This window comes from Vombatus ursinus, unplaced genomic scaffold (assembly GCF_900497805.2).
Source record: "Vombatus ursinus unplaced genomic scaffold, bare-nosed wombat genome assembly UNPS02005286.1, whole genome shotgun sequence".
NCBI classification, from domain to species: Eukaryota; Metazoa; Chordata; class Mammalia; order Diprotodontia; family Vombatidae; genus Vombatus; species Vombatus ursinus.
Window position 1 is genome coordinate 6,242,537 of NW_020945064.1, and position 9,759 is coordinate 6,252,295.

Here is a 9,759-nt window from a genome sequence, read left to right on the forward strand (position 1 = left end):
CAAGCACGTAGGCAACTATACACATGTGGCAAGACTCCCTATAGAAATGCCCAAAGGGTACCAGAAAGGCAGCAGATATATGGGCTTAGGAGTGACTTATGAAGGTAGTGGCACTGCCAGGAAGAGTTTGCTCTCAGACATGCCAGATTTCCATCCTCAATGTTAAGTCCCTGATTAGAGTCATTTGGGAAGACTTGAAGGATGTTGGAGATGTCTGACCACCCCCATCCTTTCACCTTACCCACCTGATCCACATTCCTGACCACCACCCCATCCCCTGGAGTATAGAGTCAGCACAAATGCTGTGTATGAGGAGGAAGGTTCTGGAGTAGAGTGAAGAAATAGTGCCACCAATGAGGCAGAAAACCCTAGCAGCTGTCTTTATGCTCTCTGCCTTTGGCCCCTACCTCAATTTTAGTCAAATTATGAATTCGGGGTTCCCCTGCAGAGAACTCATCAGGGCTTGGTGAGGAAAGGAGGTCATTTACATGATGCACCAGGGCAAAGGAAATGATGAGGTGTTTAAAGGGGCTCCCAGATACTGCCTTAGATATGACTGGCGGTTTGATTATTGAAAAAATAAAATTAAGAGTTGAGAAAGAAGAATGCACTGGGAGAAAGGGAAAGGGAGAATGGGACAAATTATCTAACATAAAAGAGGCCTGAAAGAAATTTTACAGTGGAGGGGGAAATGGGGAAAGTGGGGAGGGAAGCACATGAAACTTACTCTTATCTGAATTGGCTCAAAGAGGGAATAACACACACACTCAGTTGGGTGTAGACATCTATCTTACCATACAGGAAAGTAGGAAGGGAAGGGGATAAGAGCAGGGAGGAAGCTGATAGAAGGGAGAGCAGTTTAGGGGAAGGTAAAAGTGAGAAACAAAATACTTTTGAGAATGGACAAGGTAAAAGGACAGAGAGAGAATAGGATAAATGGGGAAAATAGGATGGGAGGAAATACATAGTTGGTAATGATTACTGTTAAAAAATTTTTTTGCAGTATCTCTGATAAAGACTTCATTTCTCAAACGTATAGAAAACTGAGTCAAATTTATAGAAACAAGAGTCATTCCTCAATTTGATAAATGATCAAAGGATATGAACAGACAGATTTCAGACAATGTAATCAAAGCTATCTATAGTCATATAAAAATACTCTACATCACTATTGATGAGAGAAATGCAAATTTAAACAACCCTGAGCTACTACCTCACATCTGTCAGACTGGCTAGTATGACAGAAAAGGAAAATGACAAATGTTGGAATGGTTGTGGGAAAATTAAAACACTAATGTATTATTGGTAAAGTTGTATACTGATTCAACCATTCTGGAGAACAATTTGGAACTATGCGCAAAGGGCTATAAAACCATGCATACCCTTTGACCAAGCAATAACACTACTAGATCTGTATCCCAAAGACATTAAAAAAAATAGAAAGGAAAGGGACCTATGCGTACAAAAATATTTATAGCAGCTCTTTTTTTAGTGGTGGCAAAGAATTGGAAATTGAGGGGATGTCAATCAATTGGGGAATGGCTGAACAAGTTGTTGTATAGGATTGTGATGGAATACTATTGTGCTTTAAGAAATGATGAGCAGTATGCTCTCAGAAAAACATGGAAAGATGTATATGAACTGATGCAAAGTGAAATGAGCAGAACCAGGAGAACATTGTACACAGTAACAGCAATATTGATCTACTGTGAATAACTTAGCTACTCTCAGCAATACAATGATCCAAGACAATTCTATAGGACTTATGATCCTTATGGTGCTGTCCATCTCCAGAGAAAGAACTGGTAGAGCCTGAATGCGGATCTAAGATACTTTTTCTTCACTTTCTTTATTTTTCTTGGATTTTTTTTTGGCTGTGTTTTCTTTCATAGACTACTTACATGGAAATGTGTTTTGCATGACTACTCATGTATAACCTATATCAAATTGCTTGTATTCTCATGGGGTGGGGGAGGGGAGGAAGGGAGAGAATTTGGAACTCAAAATTTGAAAAAAAAAGAGTATTATAATTGTTTTTACATGTATTTGGGAAAAAATAAAATATTAAATAAGATTAAAAAAAAAAAAGACATGACACTCATTCCAGAGGAAATCAATGAGCAATAGAGTCCCCTTAGTAGGTTGTGAGCCTGTGTCTGTCAAGGTACTGAGGGAGTAATGATGAGGGTCCACCTCACCACTAGACTAGTGGGGTCAAAAACATAGAATCCTATGACTCCCAAATGTATCCTGGGAATCAATATATTGAATGATTGCAATCATTGCTTCCCTAACCCAGTGTCTTAGAGCCATCCTTATTGGCGAGATGAAATGAAAGCAAATAAATTTTCCACTGTCCTCTAAAACTGTAAGCCAAAAGCAATGTGGTCTTCTGGGGTGGGGAAGGAGTAAAAGAAATCTCAAAAATTATTCAGAAATGGATAAATGCTGCCCTCCAGCCAATGACAGGTGATGGAAACAAAGAGGAAGGTATCAAGGAACCCAAGAAAGTAAGCTCAAGGTGGTTTACTATACTGTAGAAAGATATACCAAGGATAAGAACTGGGAGAGGGTAGATAGCCATACTATCTATATTTGATTCTTGAGCACAGCCAATGGTATAGTTGAATGGTTTGGACGATGTGAGCCCTAGGATATAATATTAAGAAGTTGGAGAGGATCTCACTGAATGGGACAGCCACTTATGTGTCTCGTGTTAATGCCCCACCATGGTGGAAGATAACAATGAATTTGACAGTCACTCACTCAGCCTGTGAGTTAAAGTGGAAGATGTCTAGGCTCCCTCTTCTTTACATGATGGACTCACGAGCAAAGCAGCCATGGAGAAAGAGATGAATACTCTCTGCTAAAGATCATGGGAGGCCAATTGCCTCAAATCCCTCAGGAGAGAGAGCCACCTACCACTTGGTCAAAGATGGACTATATAGGGTATCCATGGACAGGGCAGAGATTTGCTCTTATTGGTGCCCTTACTCAGGATTCAATCTTGCATTTCTGAGTCACCCAAAAATGGCAGAATTGACCCTTTAGGGGTATCTCAAGTCACTATTTTGCATCTGGTGCAGTGGACCCTTCAGAGCCCAAAGGTTCAAAAGAACCAGTCCTTTCACAAAAAAAAATGTATTCTAATGCCTTTAGGTAGATGCAGGTTTAAATGAGGTTAAAAAGAATTCAGGAAGATAGGAGCAAACAAAAGCCACAGCAAGGAGATAAGAAGCACCCAGCATGGAGGTTCGCTAGGGTCTCAGGAGCCTCTCATCAAAGTTCCAAAAATGGTTTTCATTATCTTCTTACCCAATAGGCCTTTCTGGCACAGTGGATAGAGCACTGGCCCTGGAGTCCGGAGGACCTGAGTCCAATGGGCCCTTCTGGGGGCAAAGTTCACCAAGCTTCCCAGGTCCAAATCACAACTTCCATGCTTACAACTGTCTCAGCTAGTGCTGGGGAAGTTTGGGGGATTAACACTTTCCTCTCCAGTTCCATCATCATCCTTGCCTACATTAAGGGGTTAATAGAGTCCCTGATTGACATAGAATCTCATATTCTATGTCTGCTCAGGGGTGCTCCTTTCACCACTAAGGAGGCCCAAGAGCAGACCCAGGAACAGGGAATAACAGGAACTTTCCACGTATCATATCACCCTCAGTTGACTGTCTTTATGGAGCTCCAGAATGAGCTTGTTAAAAACTTAGTTAAAATGACTTTGTGGAGATCAAGCCTTTTAAAGGCTAGGGGCAGAGACATGACTAGCCATCATCACACCTTGAGAAAATTGAGTTGAGTAGAGGAGAAGATACAGAAGATATAGGCAAAGGAAACCTGACCAATGTGTTGTTGCAGAATCCAATGATGCCTATGCATAATGATGGGGAAGAAAAGGGAGCATAGGGAAAATGTTGATGCCTACAGTAATTAAGATCGCTGTTTCTGTTGTGCATATTAGATAGATAGATAGATAGATAGAGAGAGAGAGAGACAGAGAGACAGAGAGAGACAGAGAGAGAGAATACAAGCAAATAAGAAAGTCTCTGTCTTTAAGCAGCTTACATTTTAATGGGTGGGGGAGACAATACCTAAAGGGGAGCAGGAAAGATGGGAGTGAAGGAGATTAGCATGGAAGCATGGTGAGCTCTCCAGAATGCCTAGGATTGATTGGTACTGCTGCATTTATAATGTAATGCCACTGTAATGTTTTTAGATCACGTATGATACTTTCTATGTGTCATTATGAAGGAATAGAAAACTTTGGCTAGAAGAACGTGTTTTCAACACTCAACACTGATTCCATACAATTTAGACTCCTCCCCTGTTTCTTCACCTGCCTCATTTGCTGGCACCATGAAGCCCCAGTCCTGAGGCCCTCCTCTCCTTCTTGATAGCTTCCTCCCTGGGACCATGATTTTAAGAAAGGCTCCAATCTCACCTCAATTCTGTCTAGACTCCACCTCCTTTTCCTTGCCACATGGACCCAGAGGGTACCCTTTCTCCCTCCCCTGGCTTTCTAGTGGCTAGGTGGCACAGTGTATAGAGCACTAGGCTTGAAGTCAGGAAGACCTAAATTCAAATCCAGCCTCAGACACTTACTAGCTGTGTGATACTCTGGGCAAGTCACTTAACTCTATTTGCCTCAGTTTTCTCACCAGTAAAATGAGCTGGAGGAGAAAATGGCAAAGCACTCCAGTATCCTTGCCAAGAAAACCCCTAATGGGGCCAGGAAGAGTTGGCCATGACTGAACATATGTATTATTTTCTCTCATTAGAATATAAACTCAGCTAGGTAGCACAGTGGATAGAGCGCCGGCCCTAGAGGCAGGAATACCTGAGTTCAAATCTGGCCTTAGACACTTGACACTTACTAGCTGTGTGACCCTGGGCAAGTCACTTAATCCCGATTGCCTAGCCAAAAAAATGTAAACTCCTTGTTGGTAGGTACTTGCTTTGTTGGTGTTTCTATCCCCAGATTTAGCACAATGCTTGGCCCTTAGGAAGCCCTTAATAAATGCTTTATCTGTCTATCTATATGGTCTTGCTGCACCAGTCACATTTAAATGTTCACTTTGGCTAATTAACAAAGTTCATCAAGGCAGTTGGGCCTACCACCAGAAATCTACCCAATTGATTGGCCCTAAAGTTCATCCAAAAGGACTTAGGGTTTCCAGGAAGACTAGAAAAACTTAGCTCTGACAGTGGCCCAGGGAAGCTTCTGGCCTTTGCAAATGCCTGGCTCTGAGATCTGAGCAATATAAATCTGCAGAAGTTGATGGATTGAAGTCTATGGCCATTGCACAGGAATCTCAACTGTCTTAGGGACCACTGGTCTCCTGGGCACCCACTTGAAAATGTCAAGTGAGCATCACAGCACTGTCACTTTCCTATAATAGCCTAGTAGAGGTCAACAACTGTTCAGTGCTCTGTGGAAGATGTTTTGTTTTGTCTTCCCCGTAATAGTTTTCAAGCCTCAAATACATGTTTGGGAGACTTGAAATATAGTTTGCTTGCTAATTCCAACATCAGAAACCCAGTTCAGAGTTAGTGATCTAAGCTATTGGCTCACACCACATGACATCTGGAGAGATCACTTCCAGTTCTAAATTCTATGATCTATGAACTAATCCGAATAGCTAGAAAGTTAATTAGACCCAAAGGCCAAAACTCCCCATTATTTGTGGAGACCTCTTCTTGAAGAGATAGACATTAGATGTTAAGAAACAATGTCTTCCCATAAGAGGCTGAAGCTCTTAGAGGAGATTTTGCAACTGAATCTGGTCAATAGGGGCATTGCGGTACAGTGGACAAGCAGTCTGGAAACCTGAATTCTTTCTACTTCTGGATCTACCAACAGCTAGTCGTGTGACCTTGGGCTATAGACTTCTCCAATTACTGGATCTCCAGATCCCTTTCTTTTTGCCTGGGGATTGTGGCTTTTCTTCATCAGCCAAACCATCCACCCTCCCTCTTGCCCATACTGAAATCCCATTAGTGAAATCACTAATGGCTTGGGGGAGGTGTACTGGTGGTACTGGTCCAGGAAGAGAAGCTGATGGAAAATTAAAGTTTGGTTTGATCCAGAGGTGGCTGCATTTCTGAATCAGGGACCAAGGAGCTCTTGGGTCCATGTATAGAAGATATTTGAGGTTCCTCCCAGGAAGAAGTGGGCAGAGAGAACATTCTTCCTCGGAATCCTTAGCACTGAGCTGAATCTTGGTCTGTTTGGAGAGCTCACAGTGGGGTGAGGGGTGGGAGCTGGGGTTTGAGGGGAGAGGCTATGCATGTGTACTTCATTCCACTCCTCATTTATTATTTATCTCGTTATTATTAGTTTTCTCATGTATTATTGATATCCTCTCATTCGGTCTGGTTTCTCTAATTCCCAGGGTTTGGGGTTATATGCTAGTGAGCCTGTTTTAAAATCTCTGGGACTGGGGGTATTTTTAAAGCTGATGTTCTCTATCTTAGAGCCATGTTTGGTTGTTTCCAAAAGGCAAAACCATGGCTTGGGGTGGGGGAGGGGAGAGGACAGGGGAGGAGGGAGGGAAGAGAGGTGCCCGCACTGATGGCCTACCAGAATCATCTCTATTTCCTTCAAAACTCAGCCCAAGCATCACTTTCTACATGGAATGTTTCCTTATTCCCCTACTTACTCCATTCTTATCCCCTTCACCCATCAAACTACTAGGCCTAGATAGCCTTTGGTAGGCCCAGCCCCTGGAGTAATTGTTAGAGACAATGCTTAAACTTGGTACACCCAGAAATCCTTCTCTTTTCAGAGATGAACTGAAACACCTCTGGTCTGGTCTGTGGCTCTTCTCTCCCCTAGCAGCTCTTCCTGATTCACTGCCCCATGGGGATGTGAGAAATCTCTATGCTCCCCTCAGGAGCTAGAAGTCAGAGAGAAACTGGGGCTGGGAAGAGGGACTTCCCGGTCCGAAGGAGAGGCTGCGACAGGAATGGGCTCAGTCAGCTGCAGAGAGCCAGGCTGAAAGGGCCCTTCACCAAGAAGCGTTTCCCCCAGGGCAGACTGAGCCACCCGTGGGGCAGATGCCTGAAGCAGGTGCTGAGGGGTGAAGAATGAATGCATGAGCCCTGAGGGACTGCTCATTAGTGACTCATCCTCAACAGTACAGGTGACAGTGCCAGCCCAGGCCTCATCACAGAGAACTCCGCCCCCACCCCCCCAACCACGCACACAGGAATCACTCCATCTCCCACTACCGTCCAAGGATCCCCAAGGCCTTTGCCCAGGTTCACCAGGTACTTTGGGGGGGGCGGAAAAGTACCCTGTGGGTAGAGAGGGGGGCAGTAAGTCTTATTTTTCTCCTTGTCGACCATCCCCAGAAGACAAAGTAACCATAATAACTCACATTCTTATAGCACTTCAGAAATAATATCAATTCAGCATATATAGTCTGTCAGTTAATAAACATTTATTAAGTGCCTACTATGTGCTGTTAGGTGCCAAAGACGAGAATGAAAACAGTCCCTGAGAGATACAATGTGCATTAGGATGAGTAAATACTGGATAATGTGGGAAGGAGTAGGAGTGGGGGGGGGGTGATCATTAGCAGCTGGAGGAATTGAGAAAGGCTTTATGTTAGGAGCAGCTCCTGAAGTAAACCTTGCAGGAAGCTAAGCATTCTAAGGGGCAGAGGCTTAAAGGTGCAAAGGGATGGGGATAGAATGCTACTCTTTCACAATAAGGCTATGAGGAAGGAAGTGAAAGTCAGCCTCATCTCCATTTTATAGGCTGAAAAAACTCAGTCCCCTGGGGTTATGTGACCAGTGAACAGTCAGAACCCATGTCAGGGTCTTCTAAATACAAGAGTATTCTACTATATGACCTCTCTCTAGTCTAATGCCCTTACCTGACAGAAAAGAAAATTGAGGTTGTGAGAGAAAGGAAGTGACCCAAGATCACTATGATAGTCAAGGGCGAAAAAGTCAGATCATCTGGCTTTCATTCAGCCCAGTTACACCCCAGCATCAGTGTCAAGATGATCTTCTCCAAGAAGTCAAGGCCAATCCTCAAGGTATCAGCTCCCCTAAGAAAAGCAGGCTAGGAGGCTGCTTTCCACAGTCCAAAATTCCACCACTCCTTTTCAGCCATCGAGAAAGCAAGAAATGGCCAGCGATGCCATTAGGTTCCTCTAGCAAAGAGCTGGGGAGGATCGCTTTGGGCCATATTTTCAACATCCCTCTTTTCTTCTTCCACTCCCAGTAGGTCCAACCCAGTCTTTTTTTTTTTTTTAAACCACAGAGCAGGAATCTTTTGAAAGAGTGACAGAATTACAGTTGTGAAGTGGGGAAGGGTGGGGAGAGAAGAGGGAGGTCCACACACCCAACTGCAGCTTAACGCTCCCTGCAAGCCCGTGGTTCTCTCACCATTTCCTCCCACAGACTATTATCAACCAGAGGCTTAGCGGCTCTAGAAAGCCACAGCCAACGTCTGCATCCCTGCGAAGAATTAACTCTCCTGAAGGAATGGGAACAGAGAGCCCTGAGGCTGCCTCAGGGGAATGAAACGTAAGAAGGACCGCAATTCAGCTTCTACACTTCCCTCAAAAATTTACAAAGCACTTTCCATGCAATAACCTTGTGAGGTAGGTAGTGAAGGCACTATTATTCCCACTTTACAGGTAATGAACCAGACCCAGAAATAGGCTGACGCTTGGCCAGGATCATAGACTCATGATGCTGAATGTCTGATTCTAGAGACCAGAGTTCTTTTAATACATCACTAGGACCAGAACTCAGAAATGATTTCCTTCTCTGGTCCCCAGTAACCTTTTCTTTTTTTTTCTATTTTCTTCTTTCTTTTCCTTCTCTTTCCTTTTTCCTCTCCTCTCCTTTTCTTTCCCTCTCATCTCTTCTTTCCTCTACTTTCCCTCTCCTCTTCCCTCTTTACCCTCTTTTCTTTCCTTTCCTGTCTTCTCCTCTCCTTTCCCTCTCTTCTCTTTTCCTTCCCCTCCCCTCTTCTCTCCTCTCCCTTTCCTCTTCTCCTCTTTCCCTCTCCTTTTCCTCTCTTCTTTGTTTCTTCTTCTCTTCCTCTTCCATCTTTTCCCTCTTCTCTTCTTTCCTTTTCCTTCTCTCTCTTTTCTTTCTCCTCCCCTCCTCTCTCCTCTCCCTTTCCTCTTCTCTTTCCCTCTCCTCTCCTTTCCCTCCCCTCTCTTCTCCTTTTCCTCTCCTCTCTTTTCTGTCTCCTCCTTTCCTCTCTCCTCTCCTTTTCCTCTGCTCTTTCCCTCTCCTCTCCTCTTCTTTTCCTCTTCCTCTCCTCTTCTCTTCCTCTCTTCTCCTTTTTCTCCTCTTCTCTCCTTTCCTTCTTCTCTTCTCTCCTTTCCCTCTTCCCTCCTCTCTCCTCTCCCTTTCCTCTTCCCTTCTTTCCCTCTCCTCTCCCATTCCTCTCCTCTTCTTTTCCTCTCCTCTCCTCCTAACCCTAACCAACCTCACTCTAGCCCTAATGATGAGAACAGAAGGCAGGTCAGGAAAGGAAATGCTGAGACCTCGTGAAAGTAGAAGTGCCCTCCATCTGCAGGGGAAGGCAATCCCCCACAGGTGGCTATGGAGAGCTGAACATCTGTCTGACCTCCTCTGGGTAAGAGGGTGGGGACTGCCCCAGCTAGAGAAAGGCTAGTTACTATCCTATGTTTAGTACAGGGAGTTAAGTAACTATCCCTAGTGCCCCACCCTGCCCTAAACACACACACACACACACACACACACACACACACACACACACACACA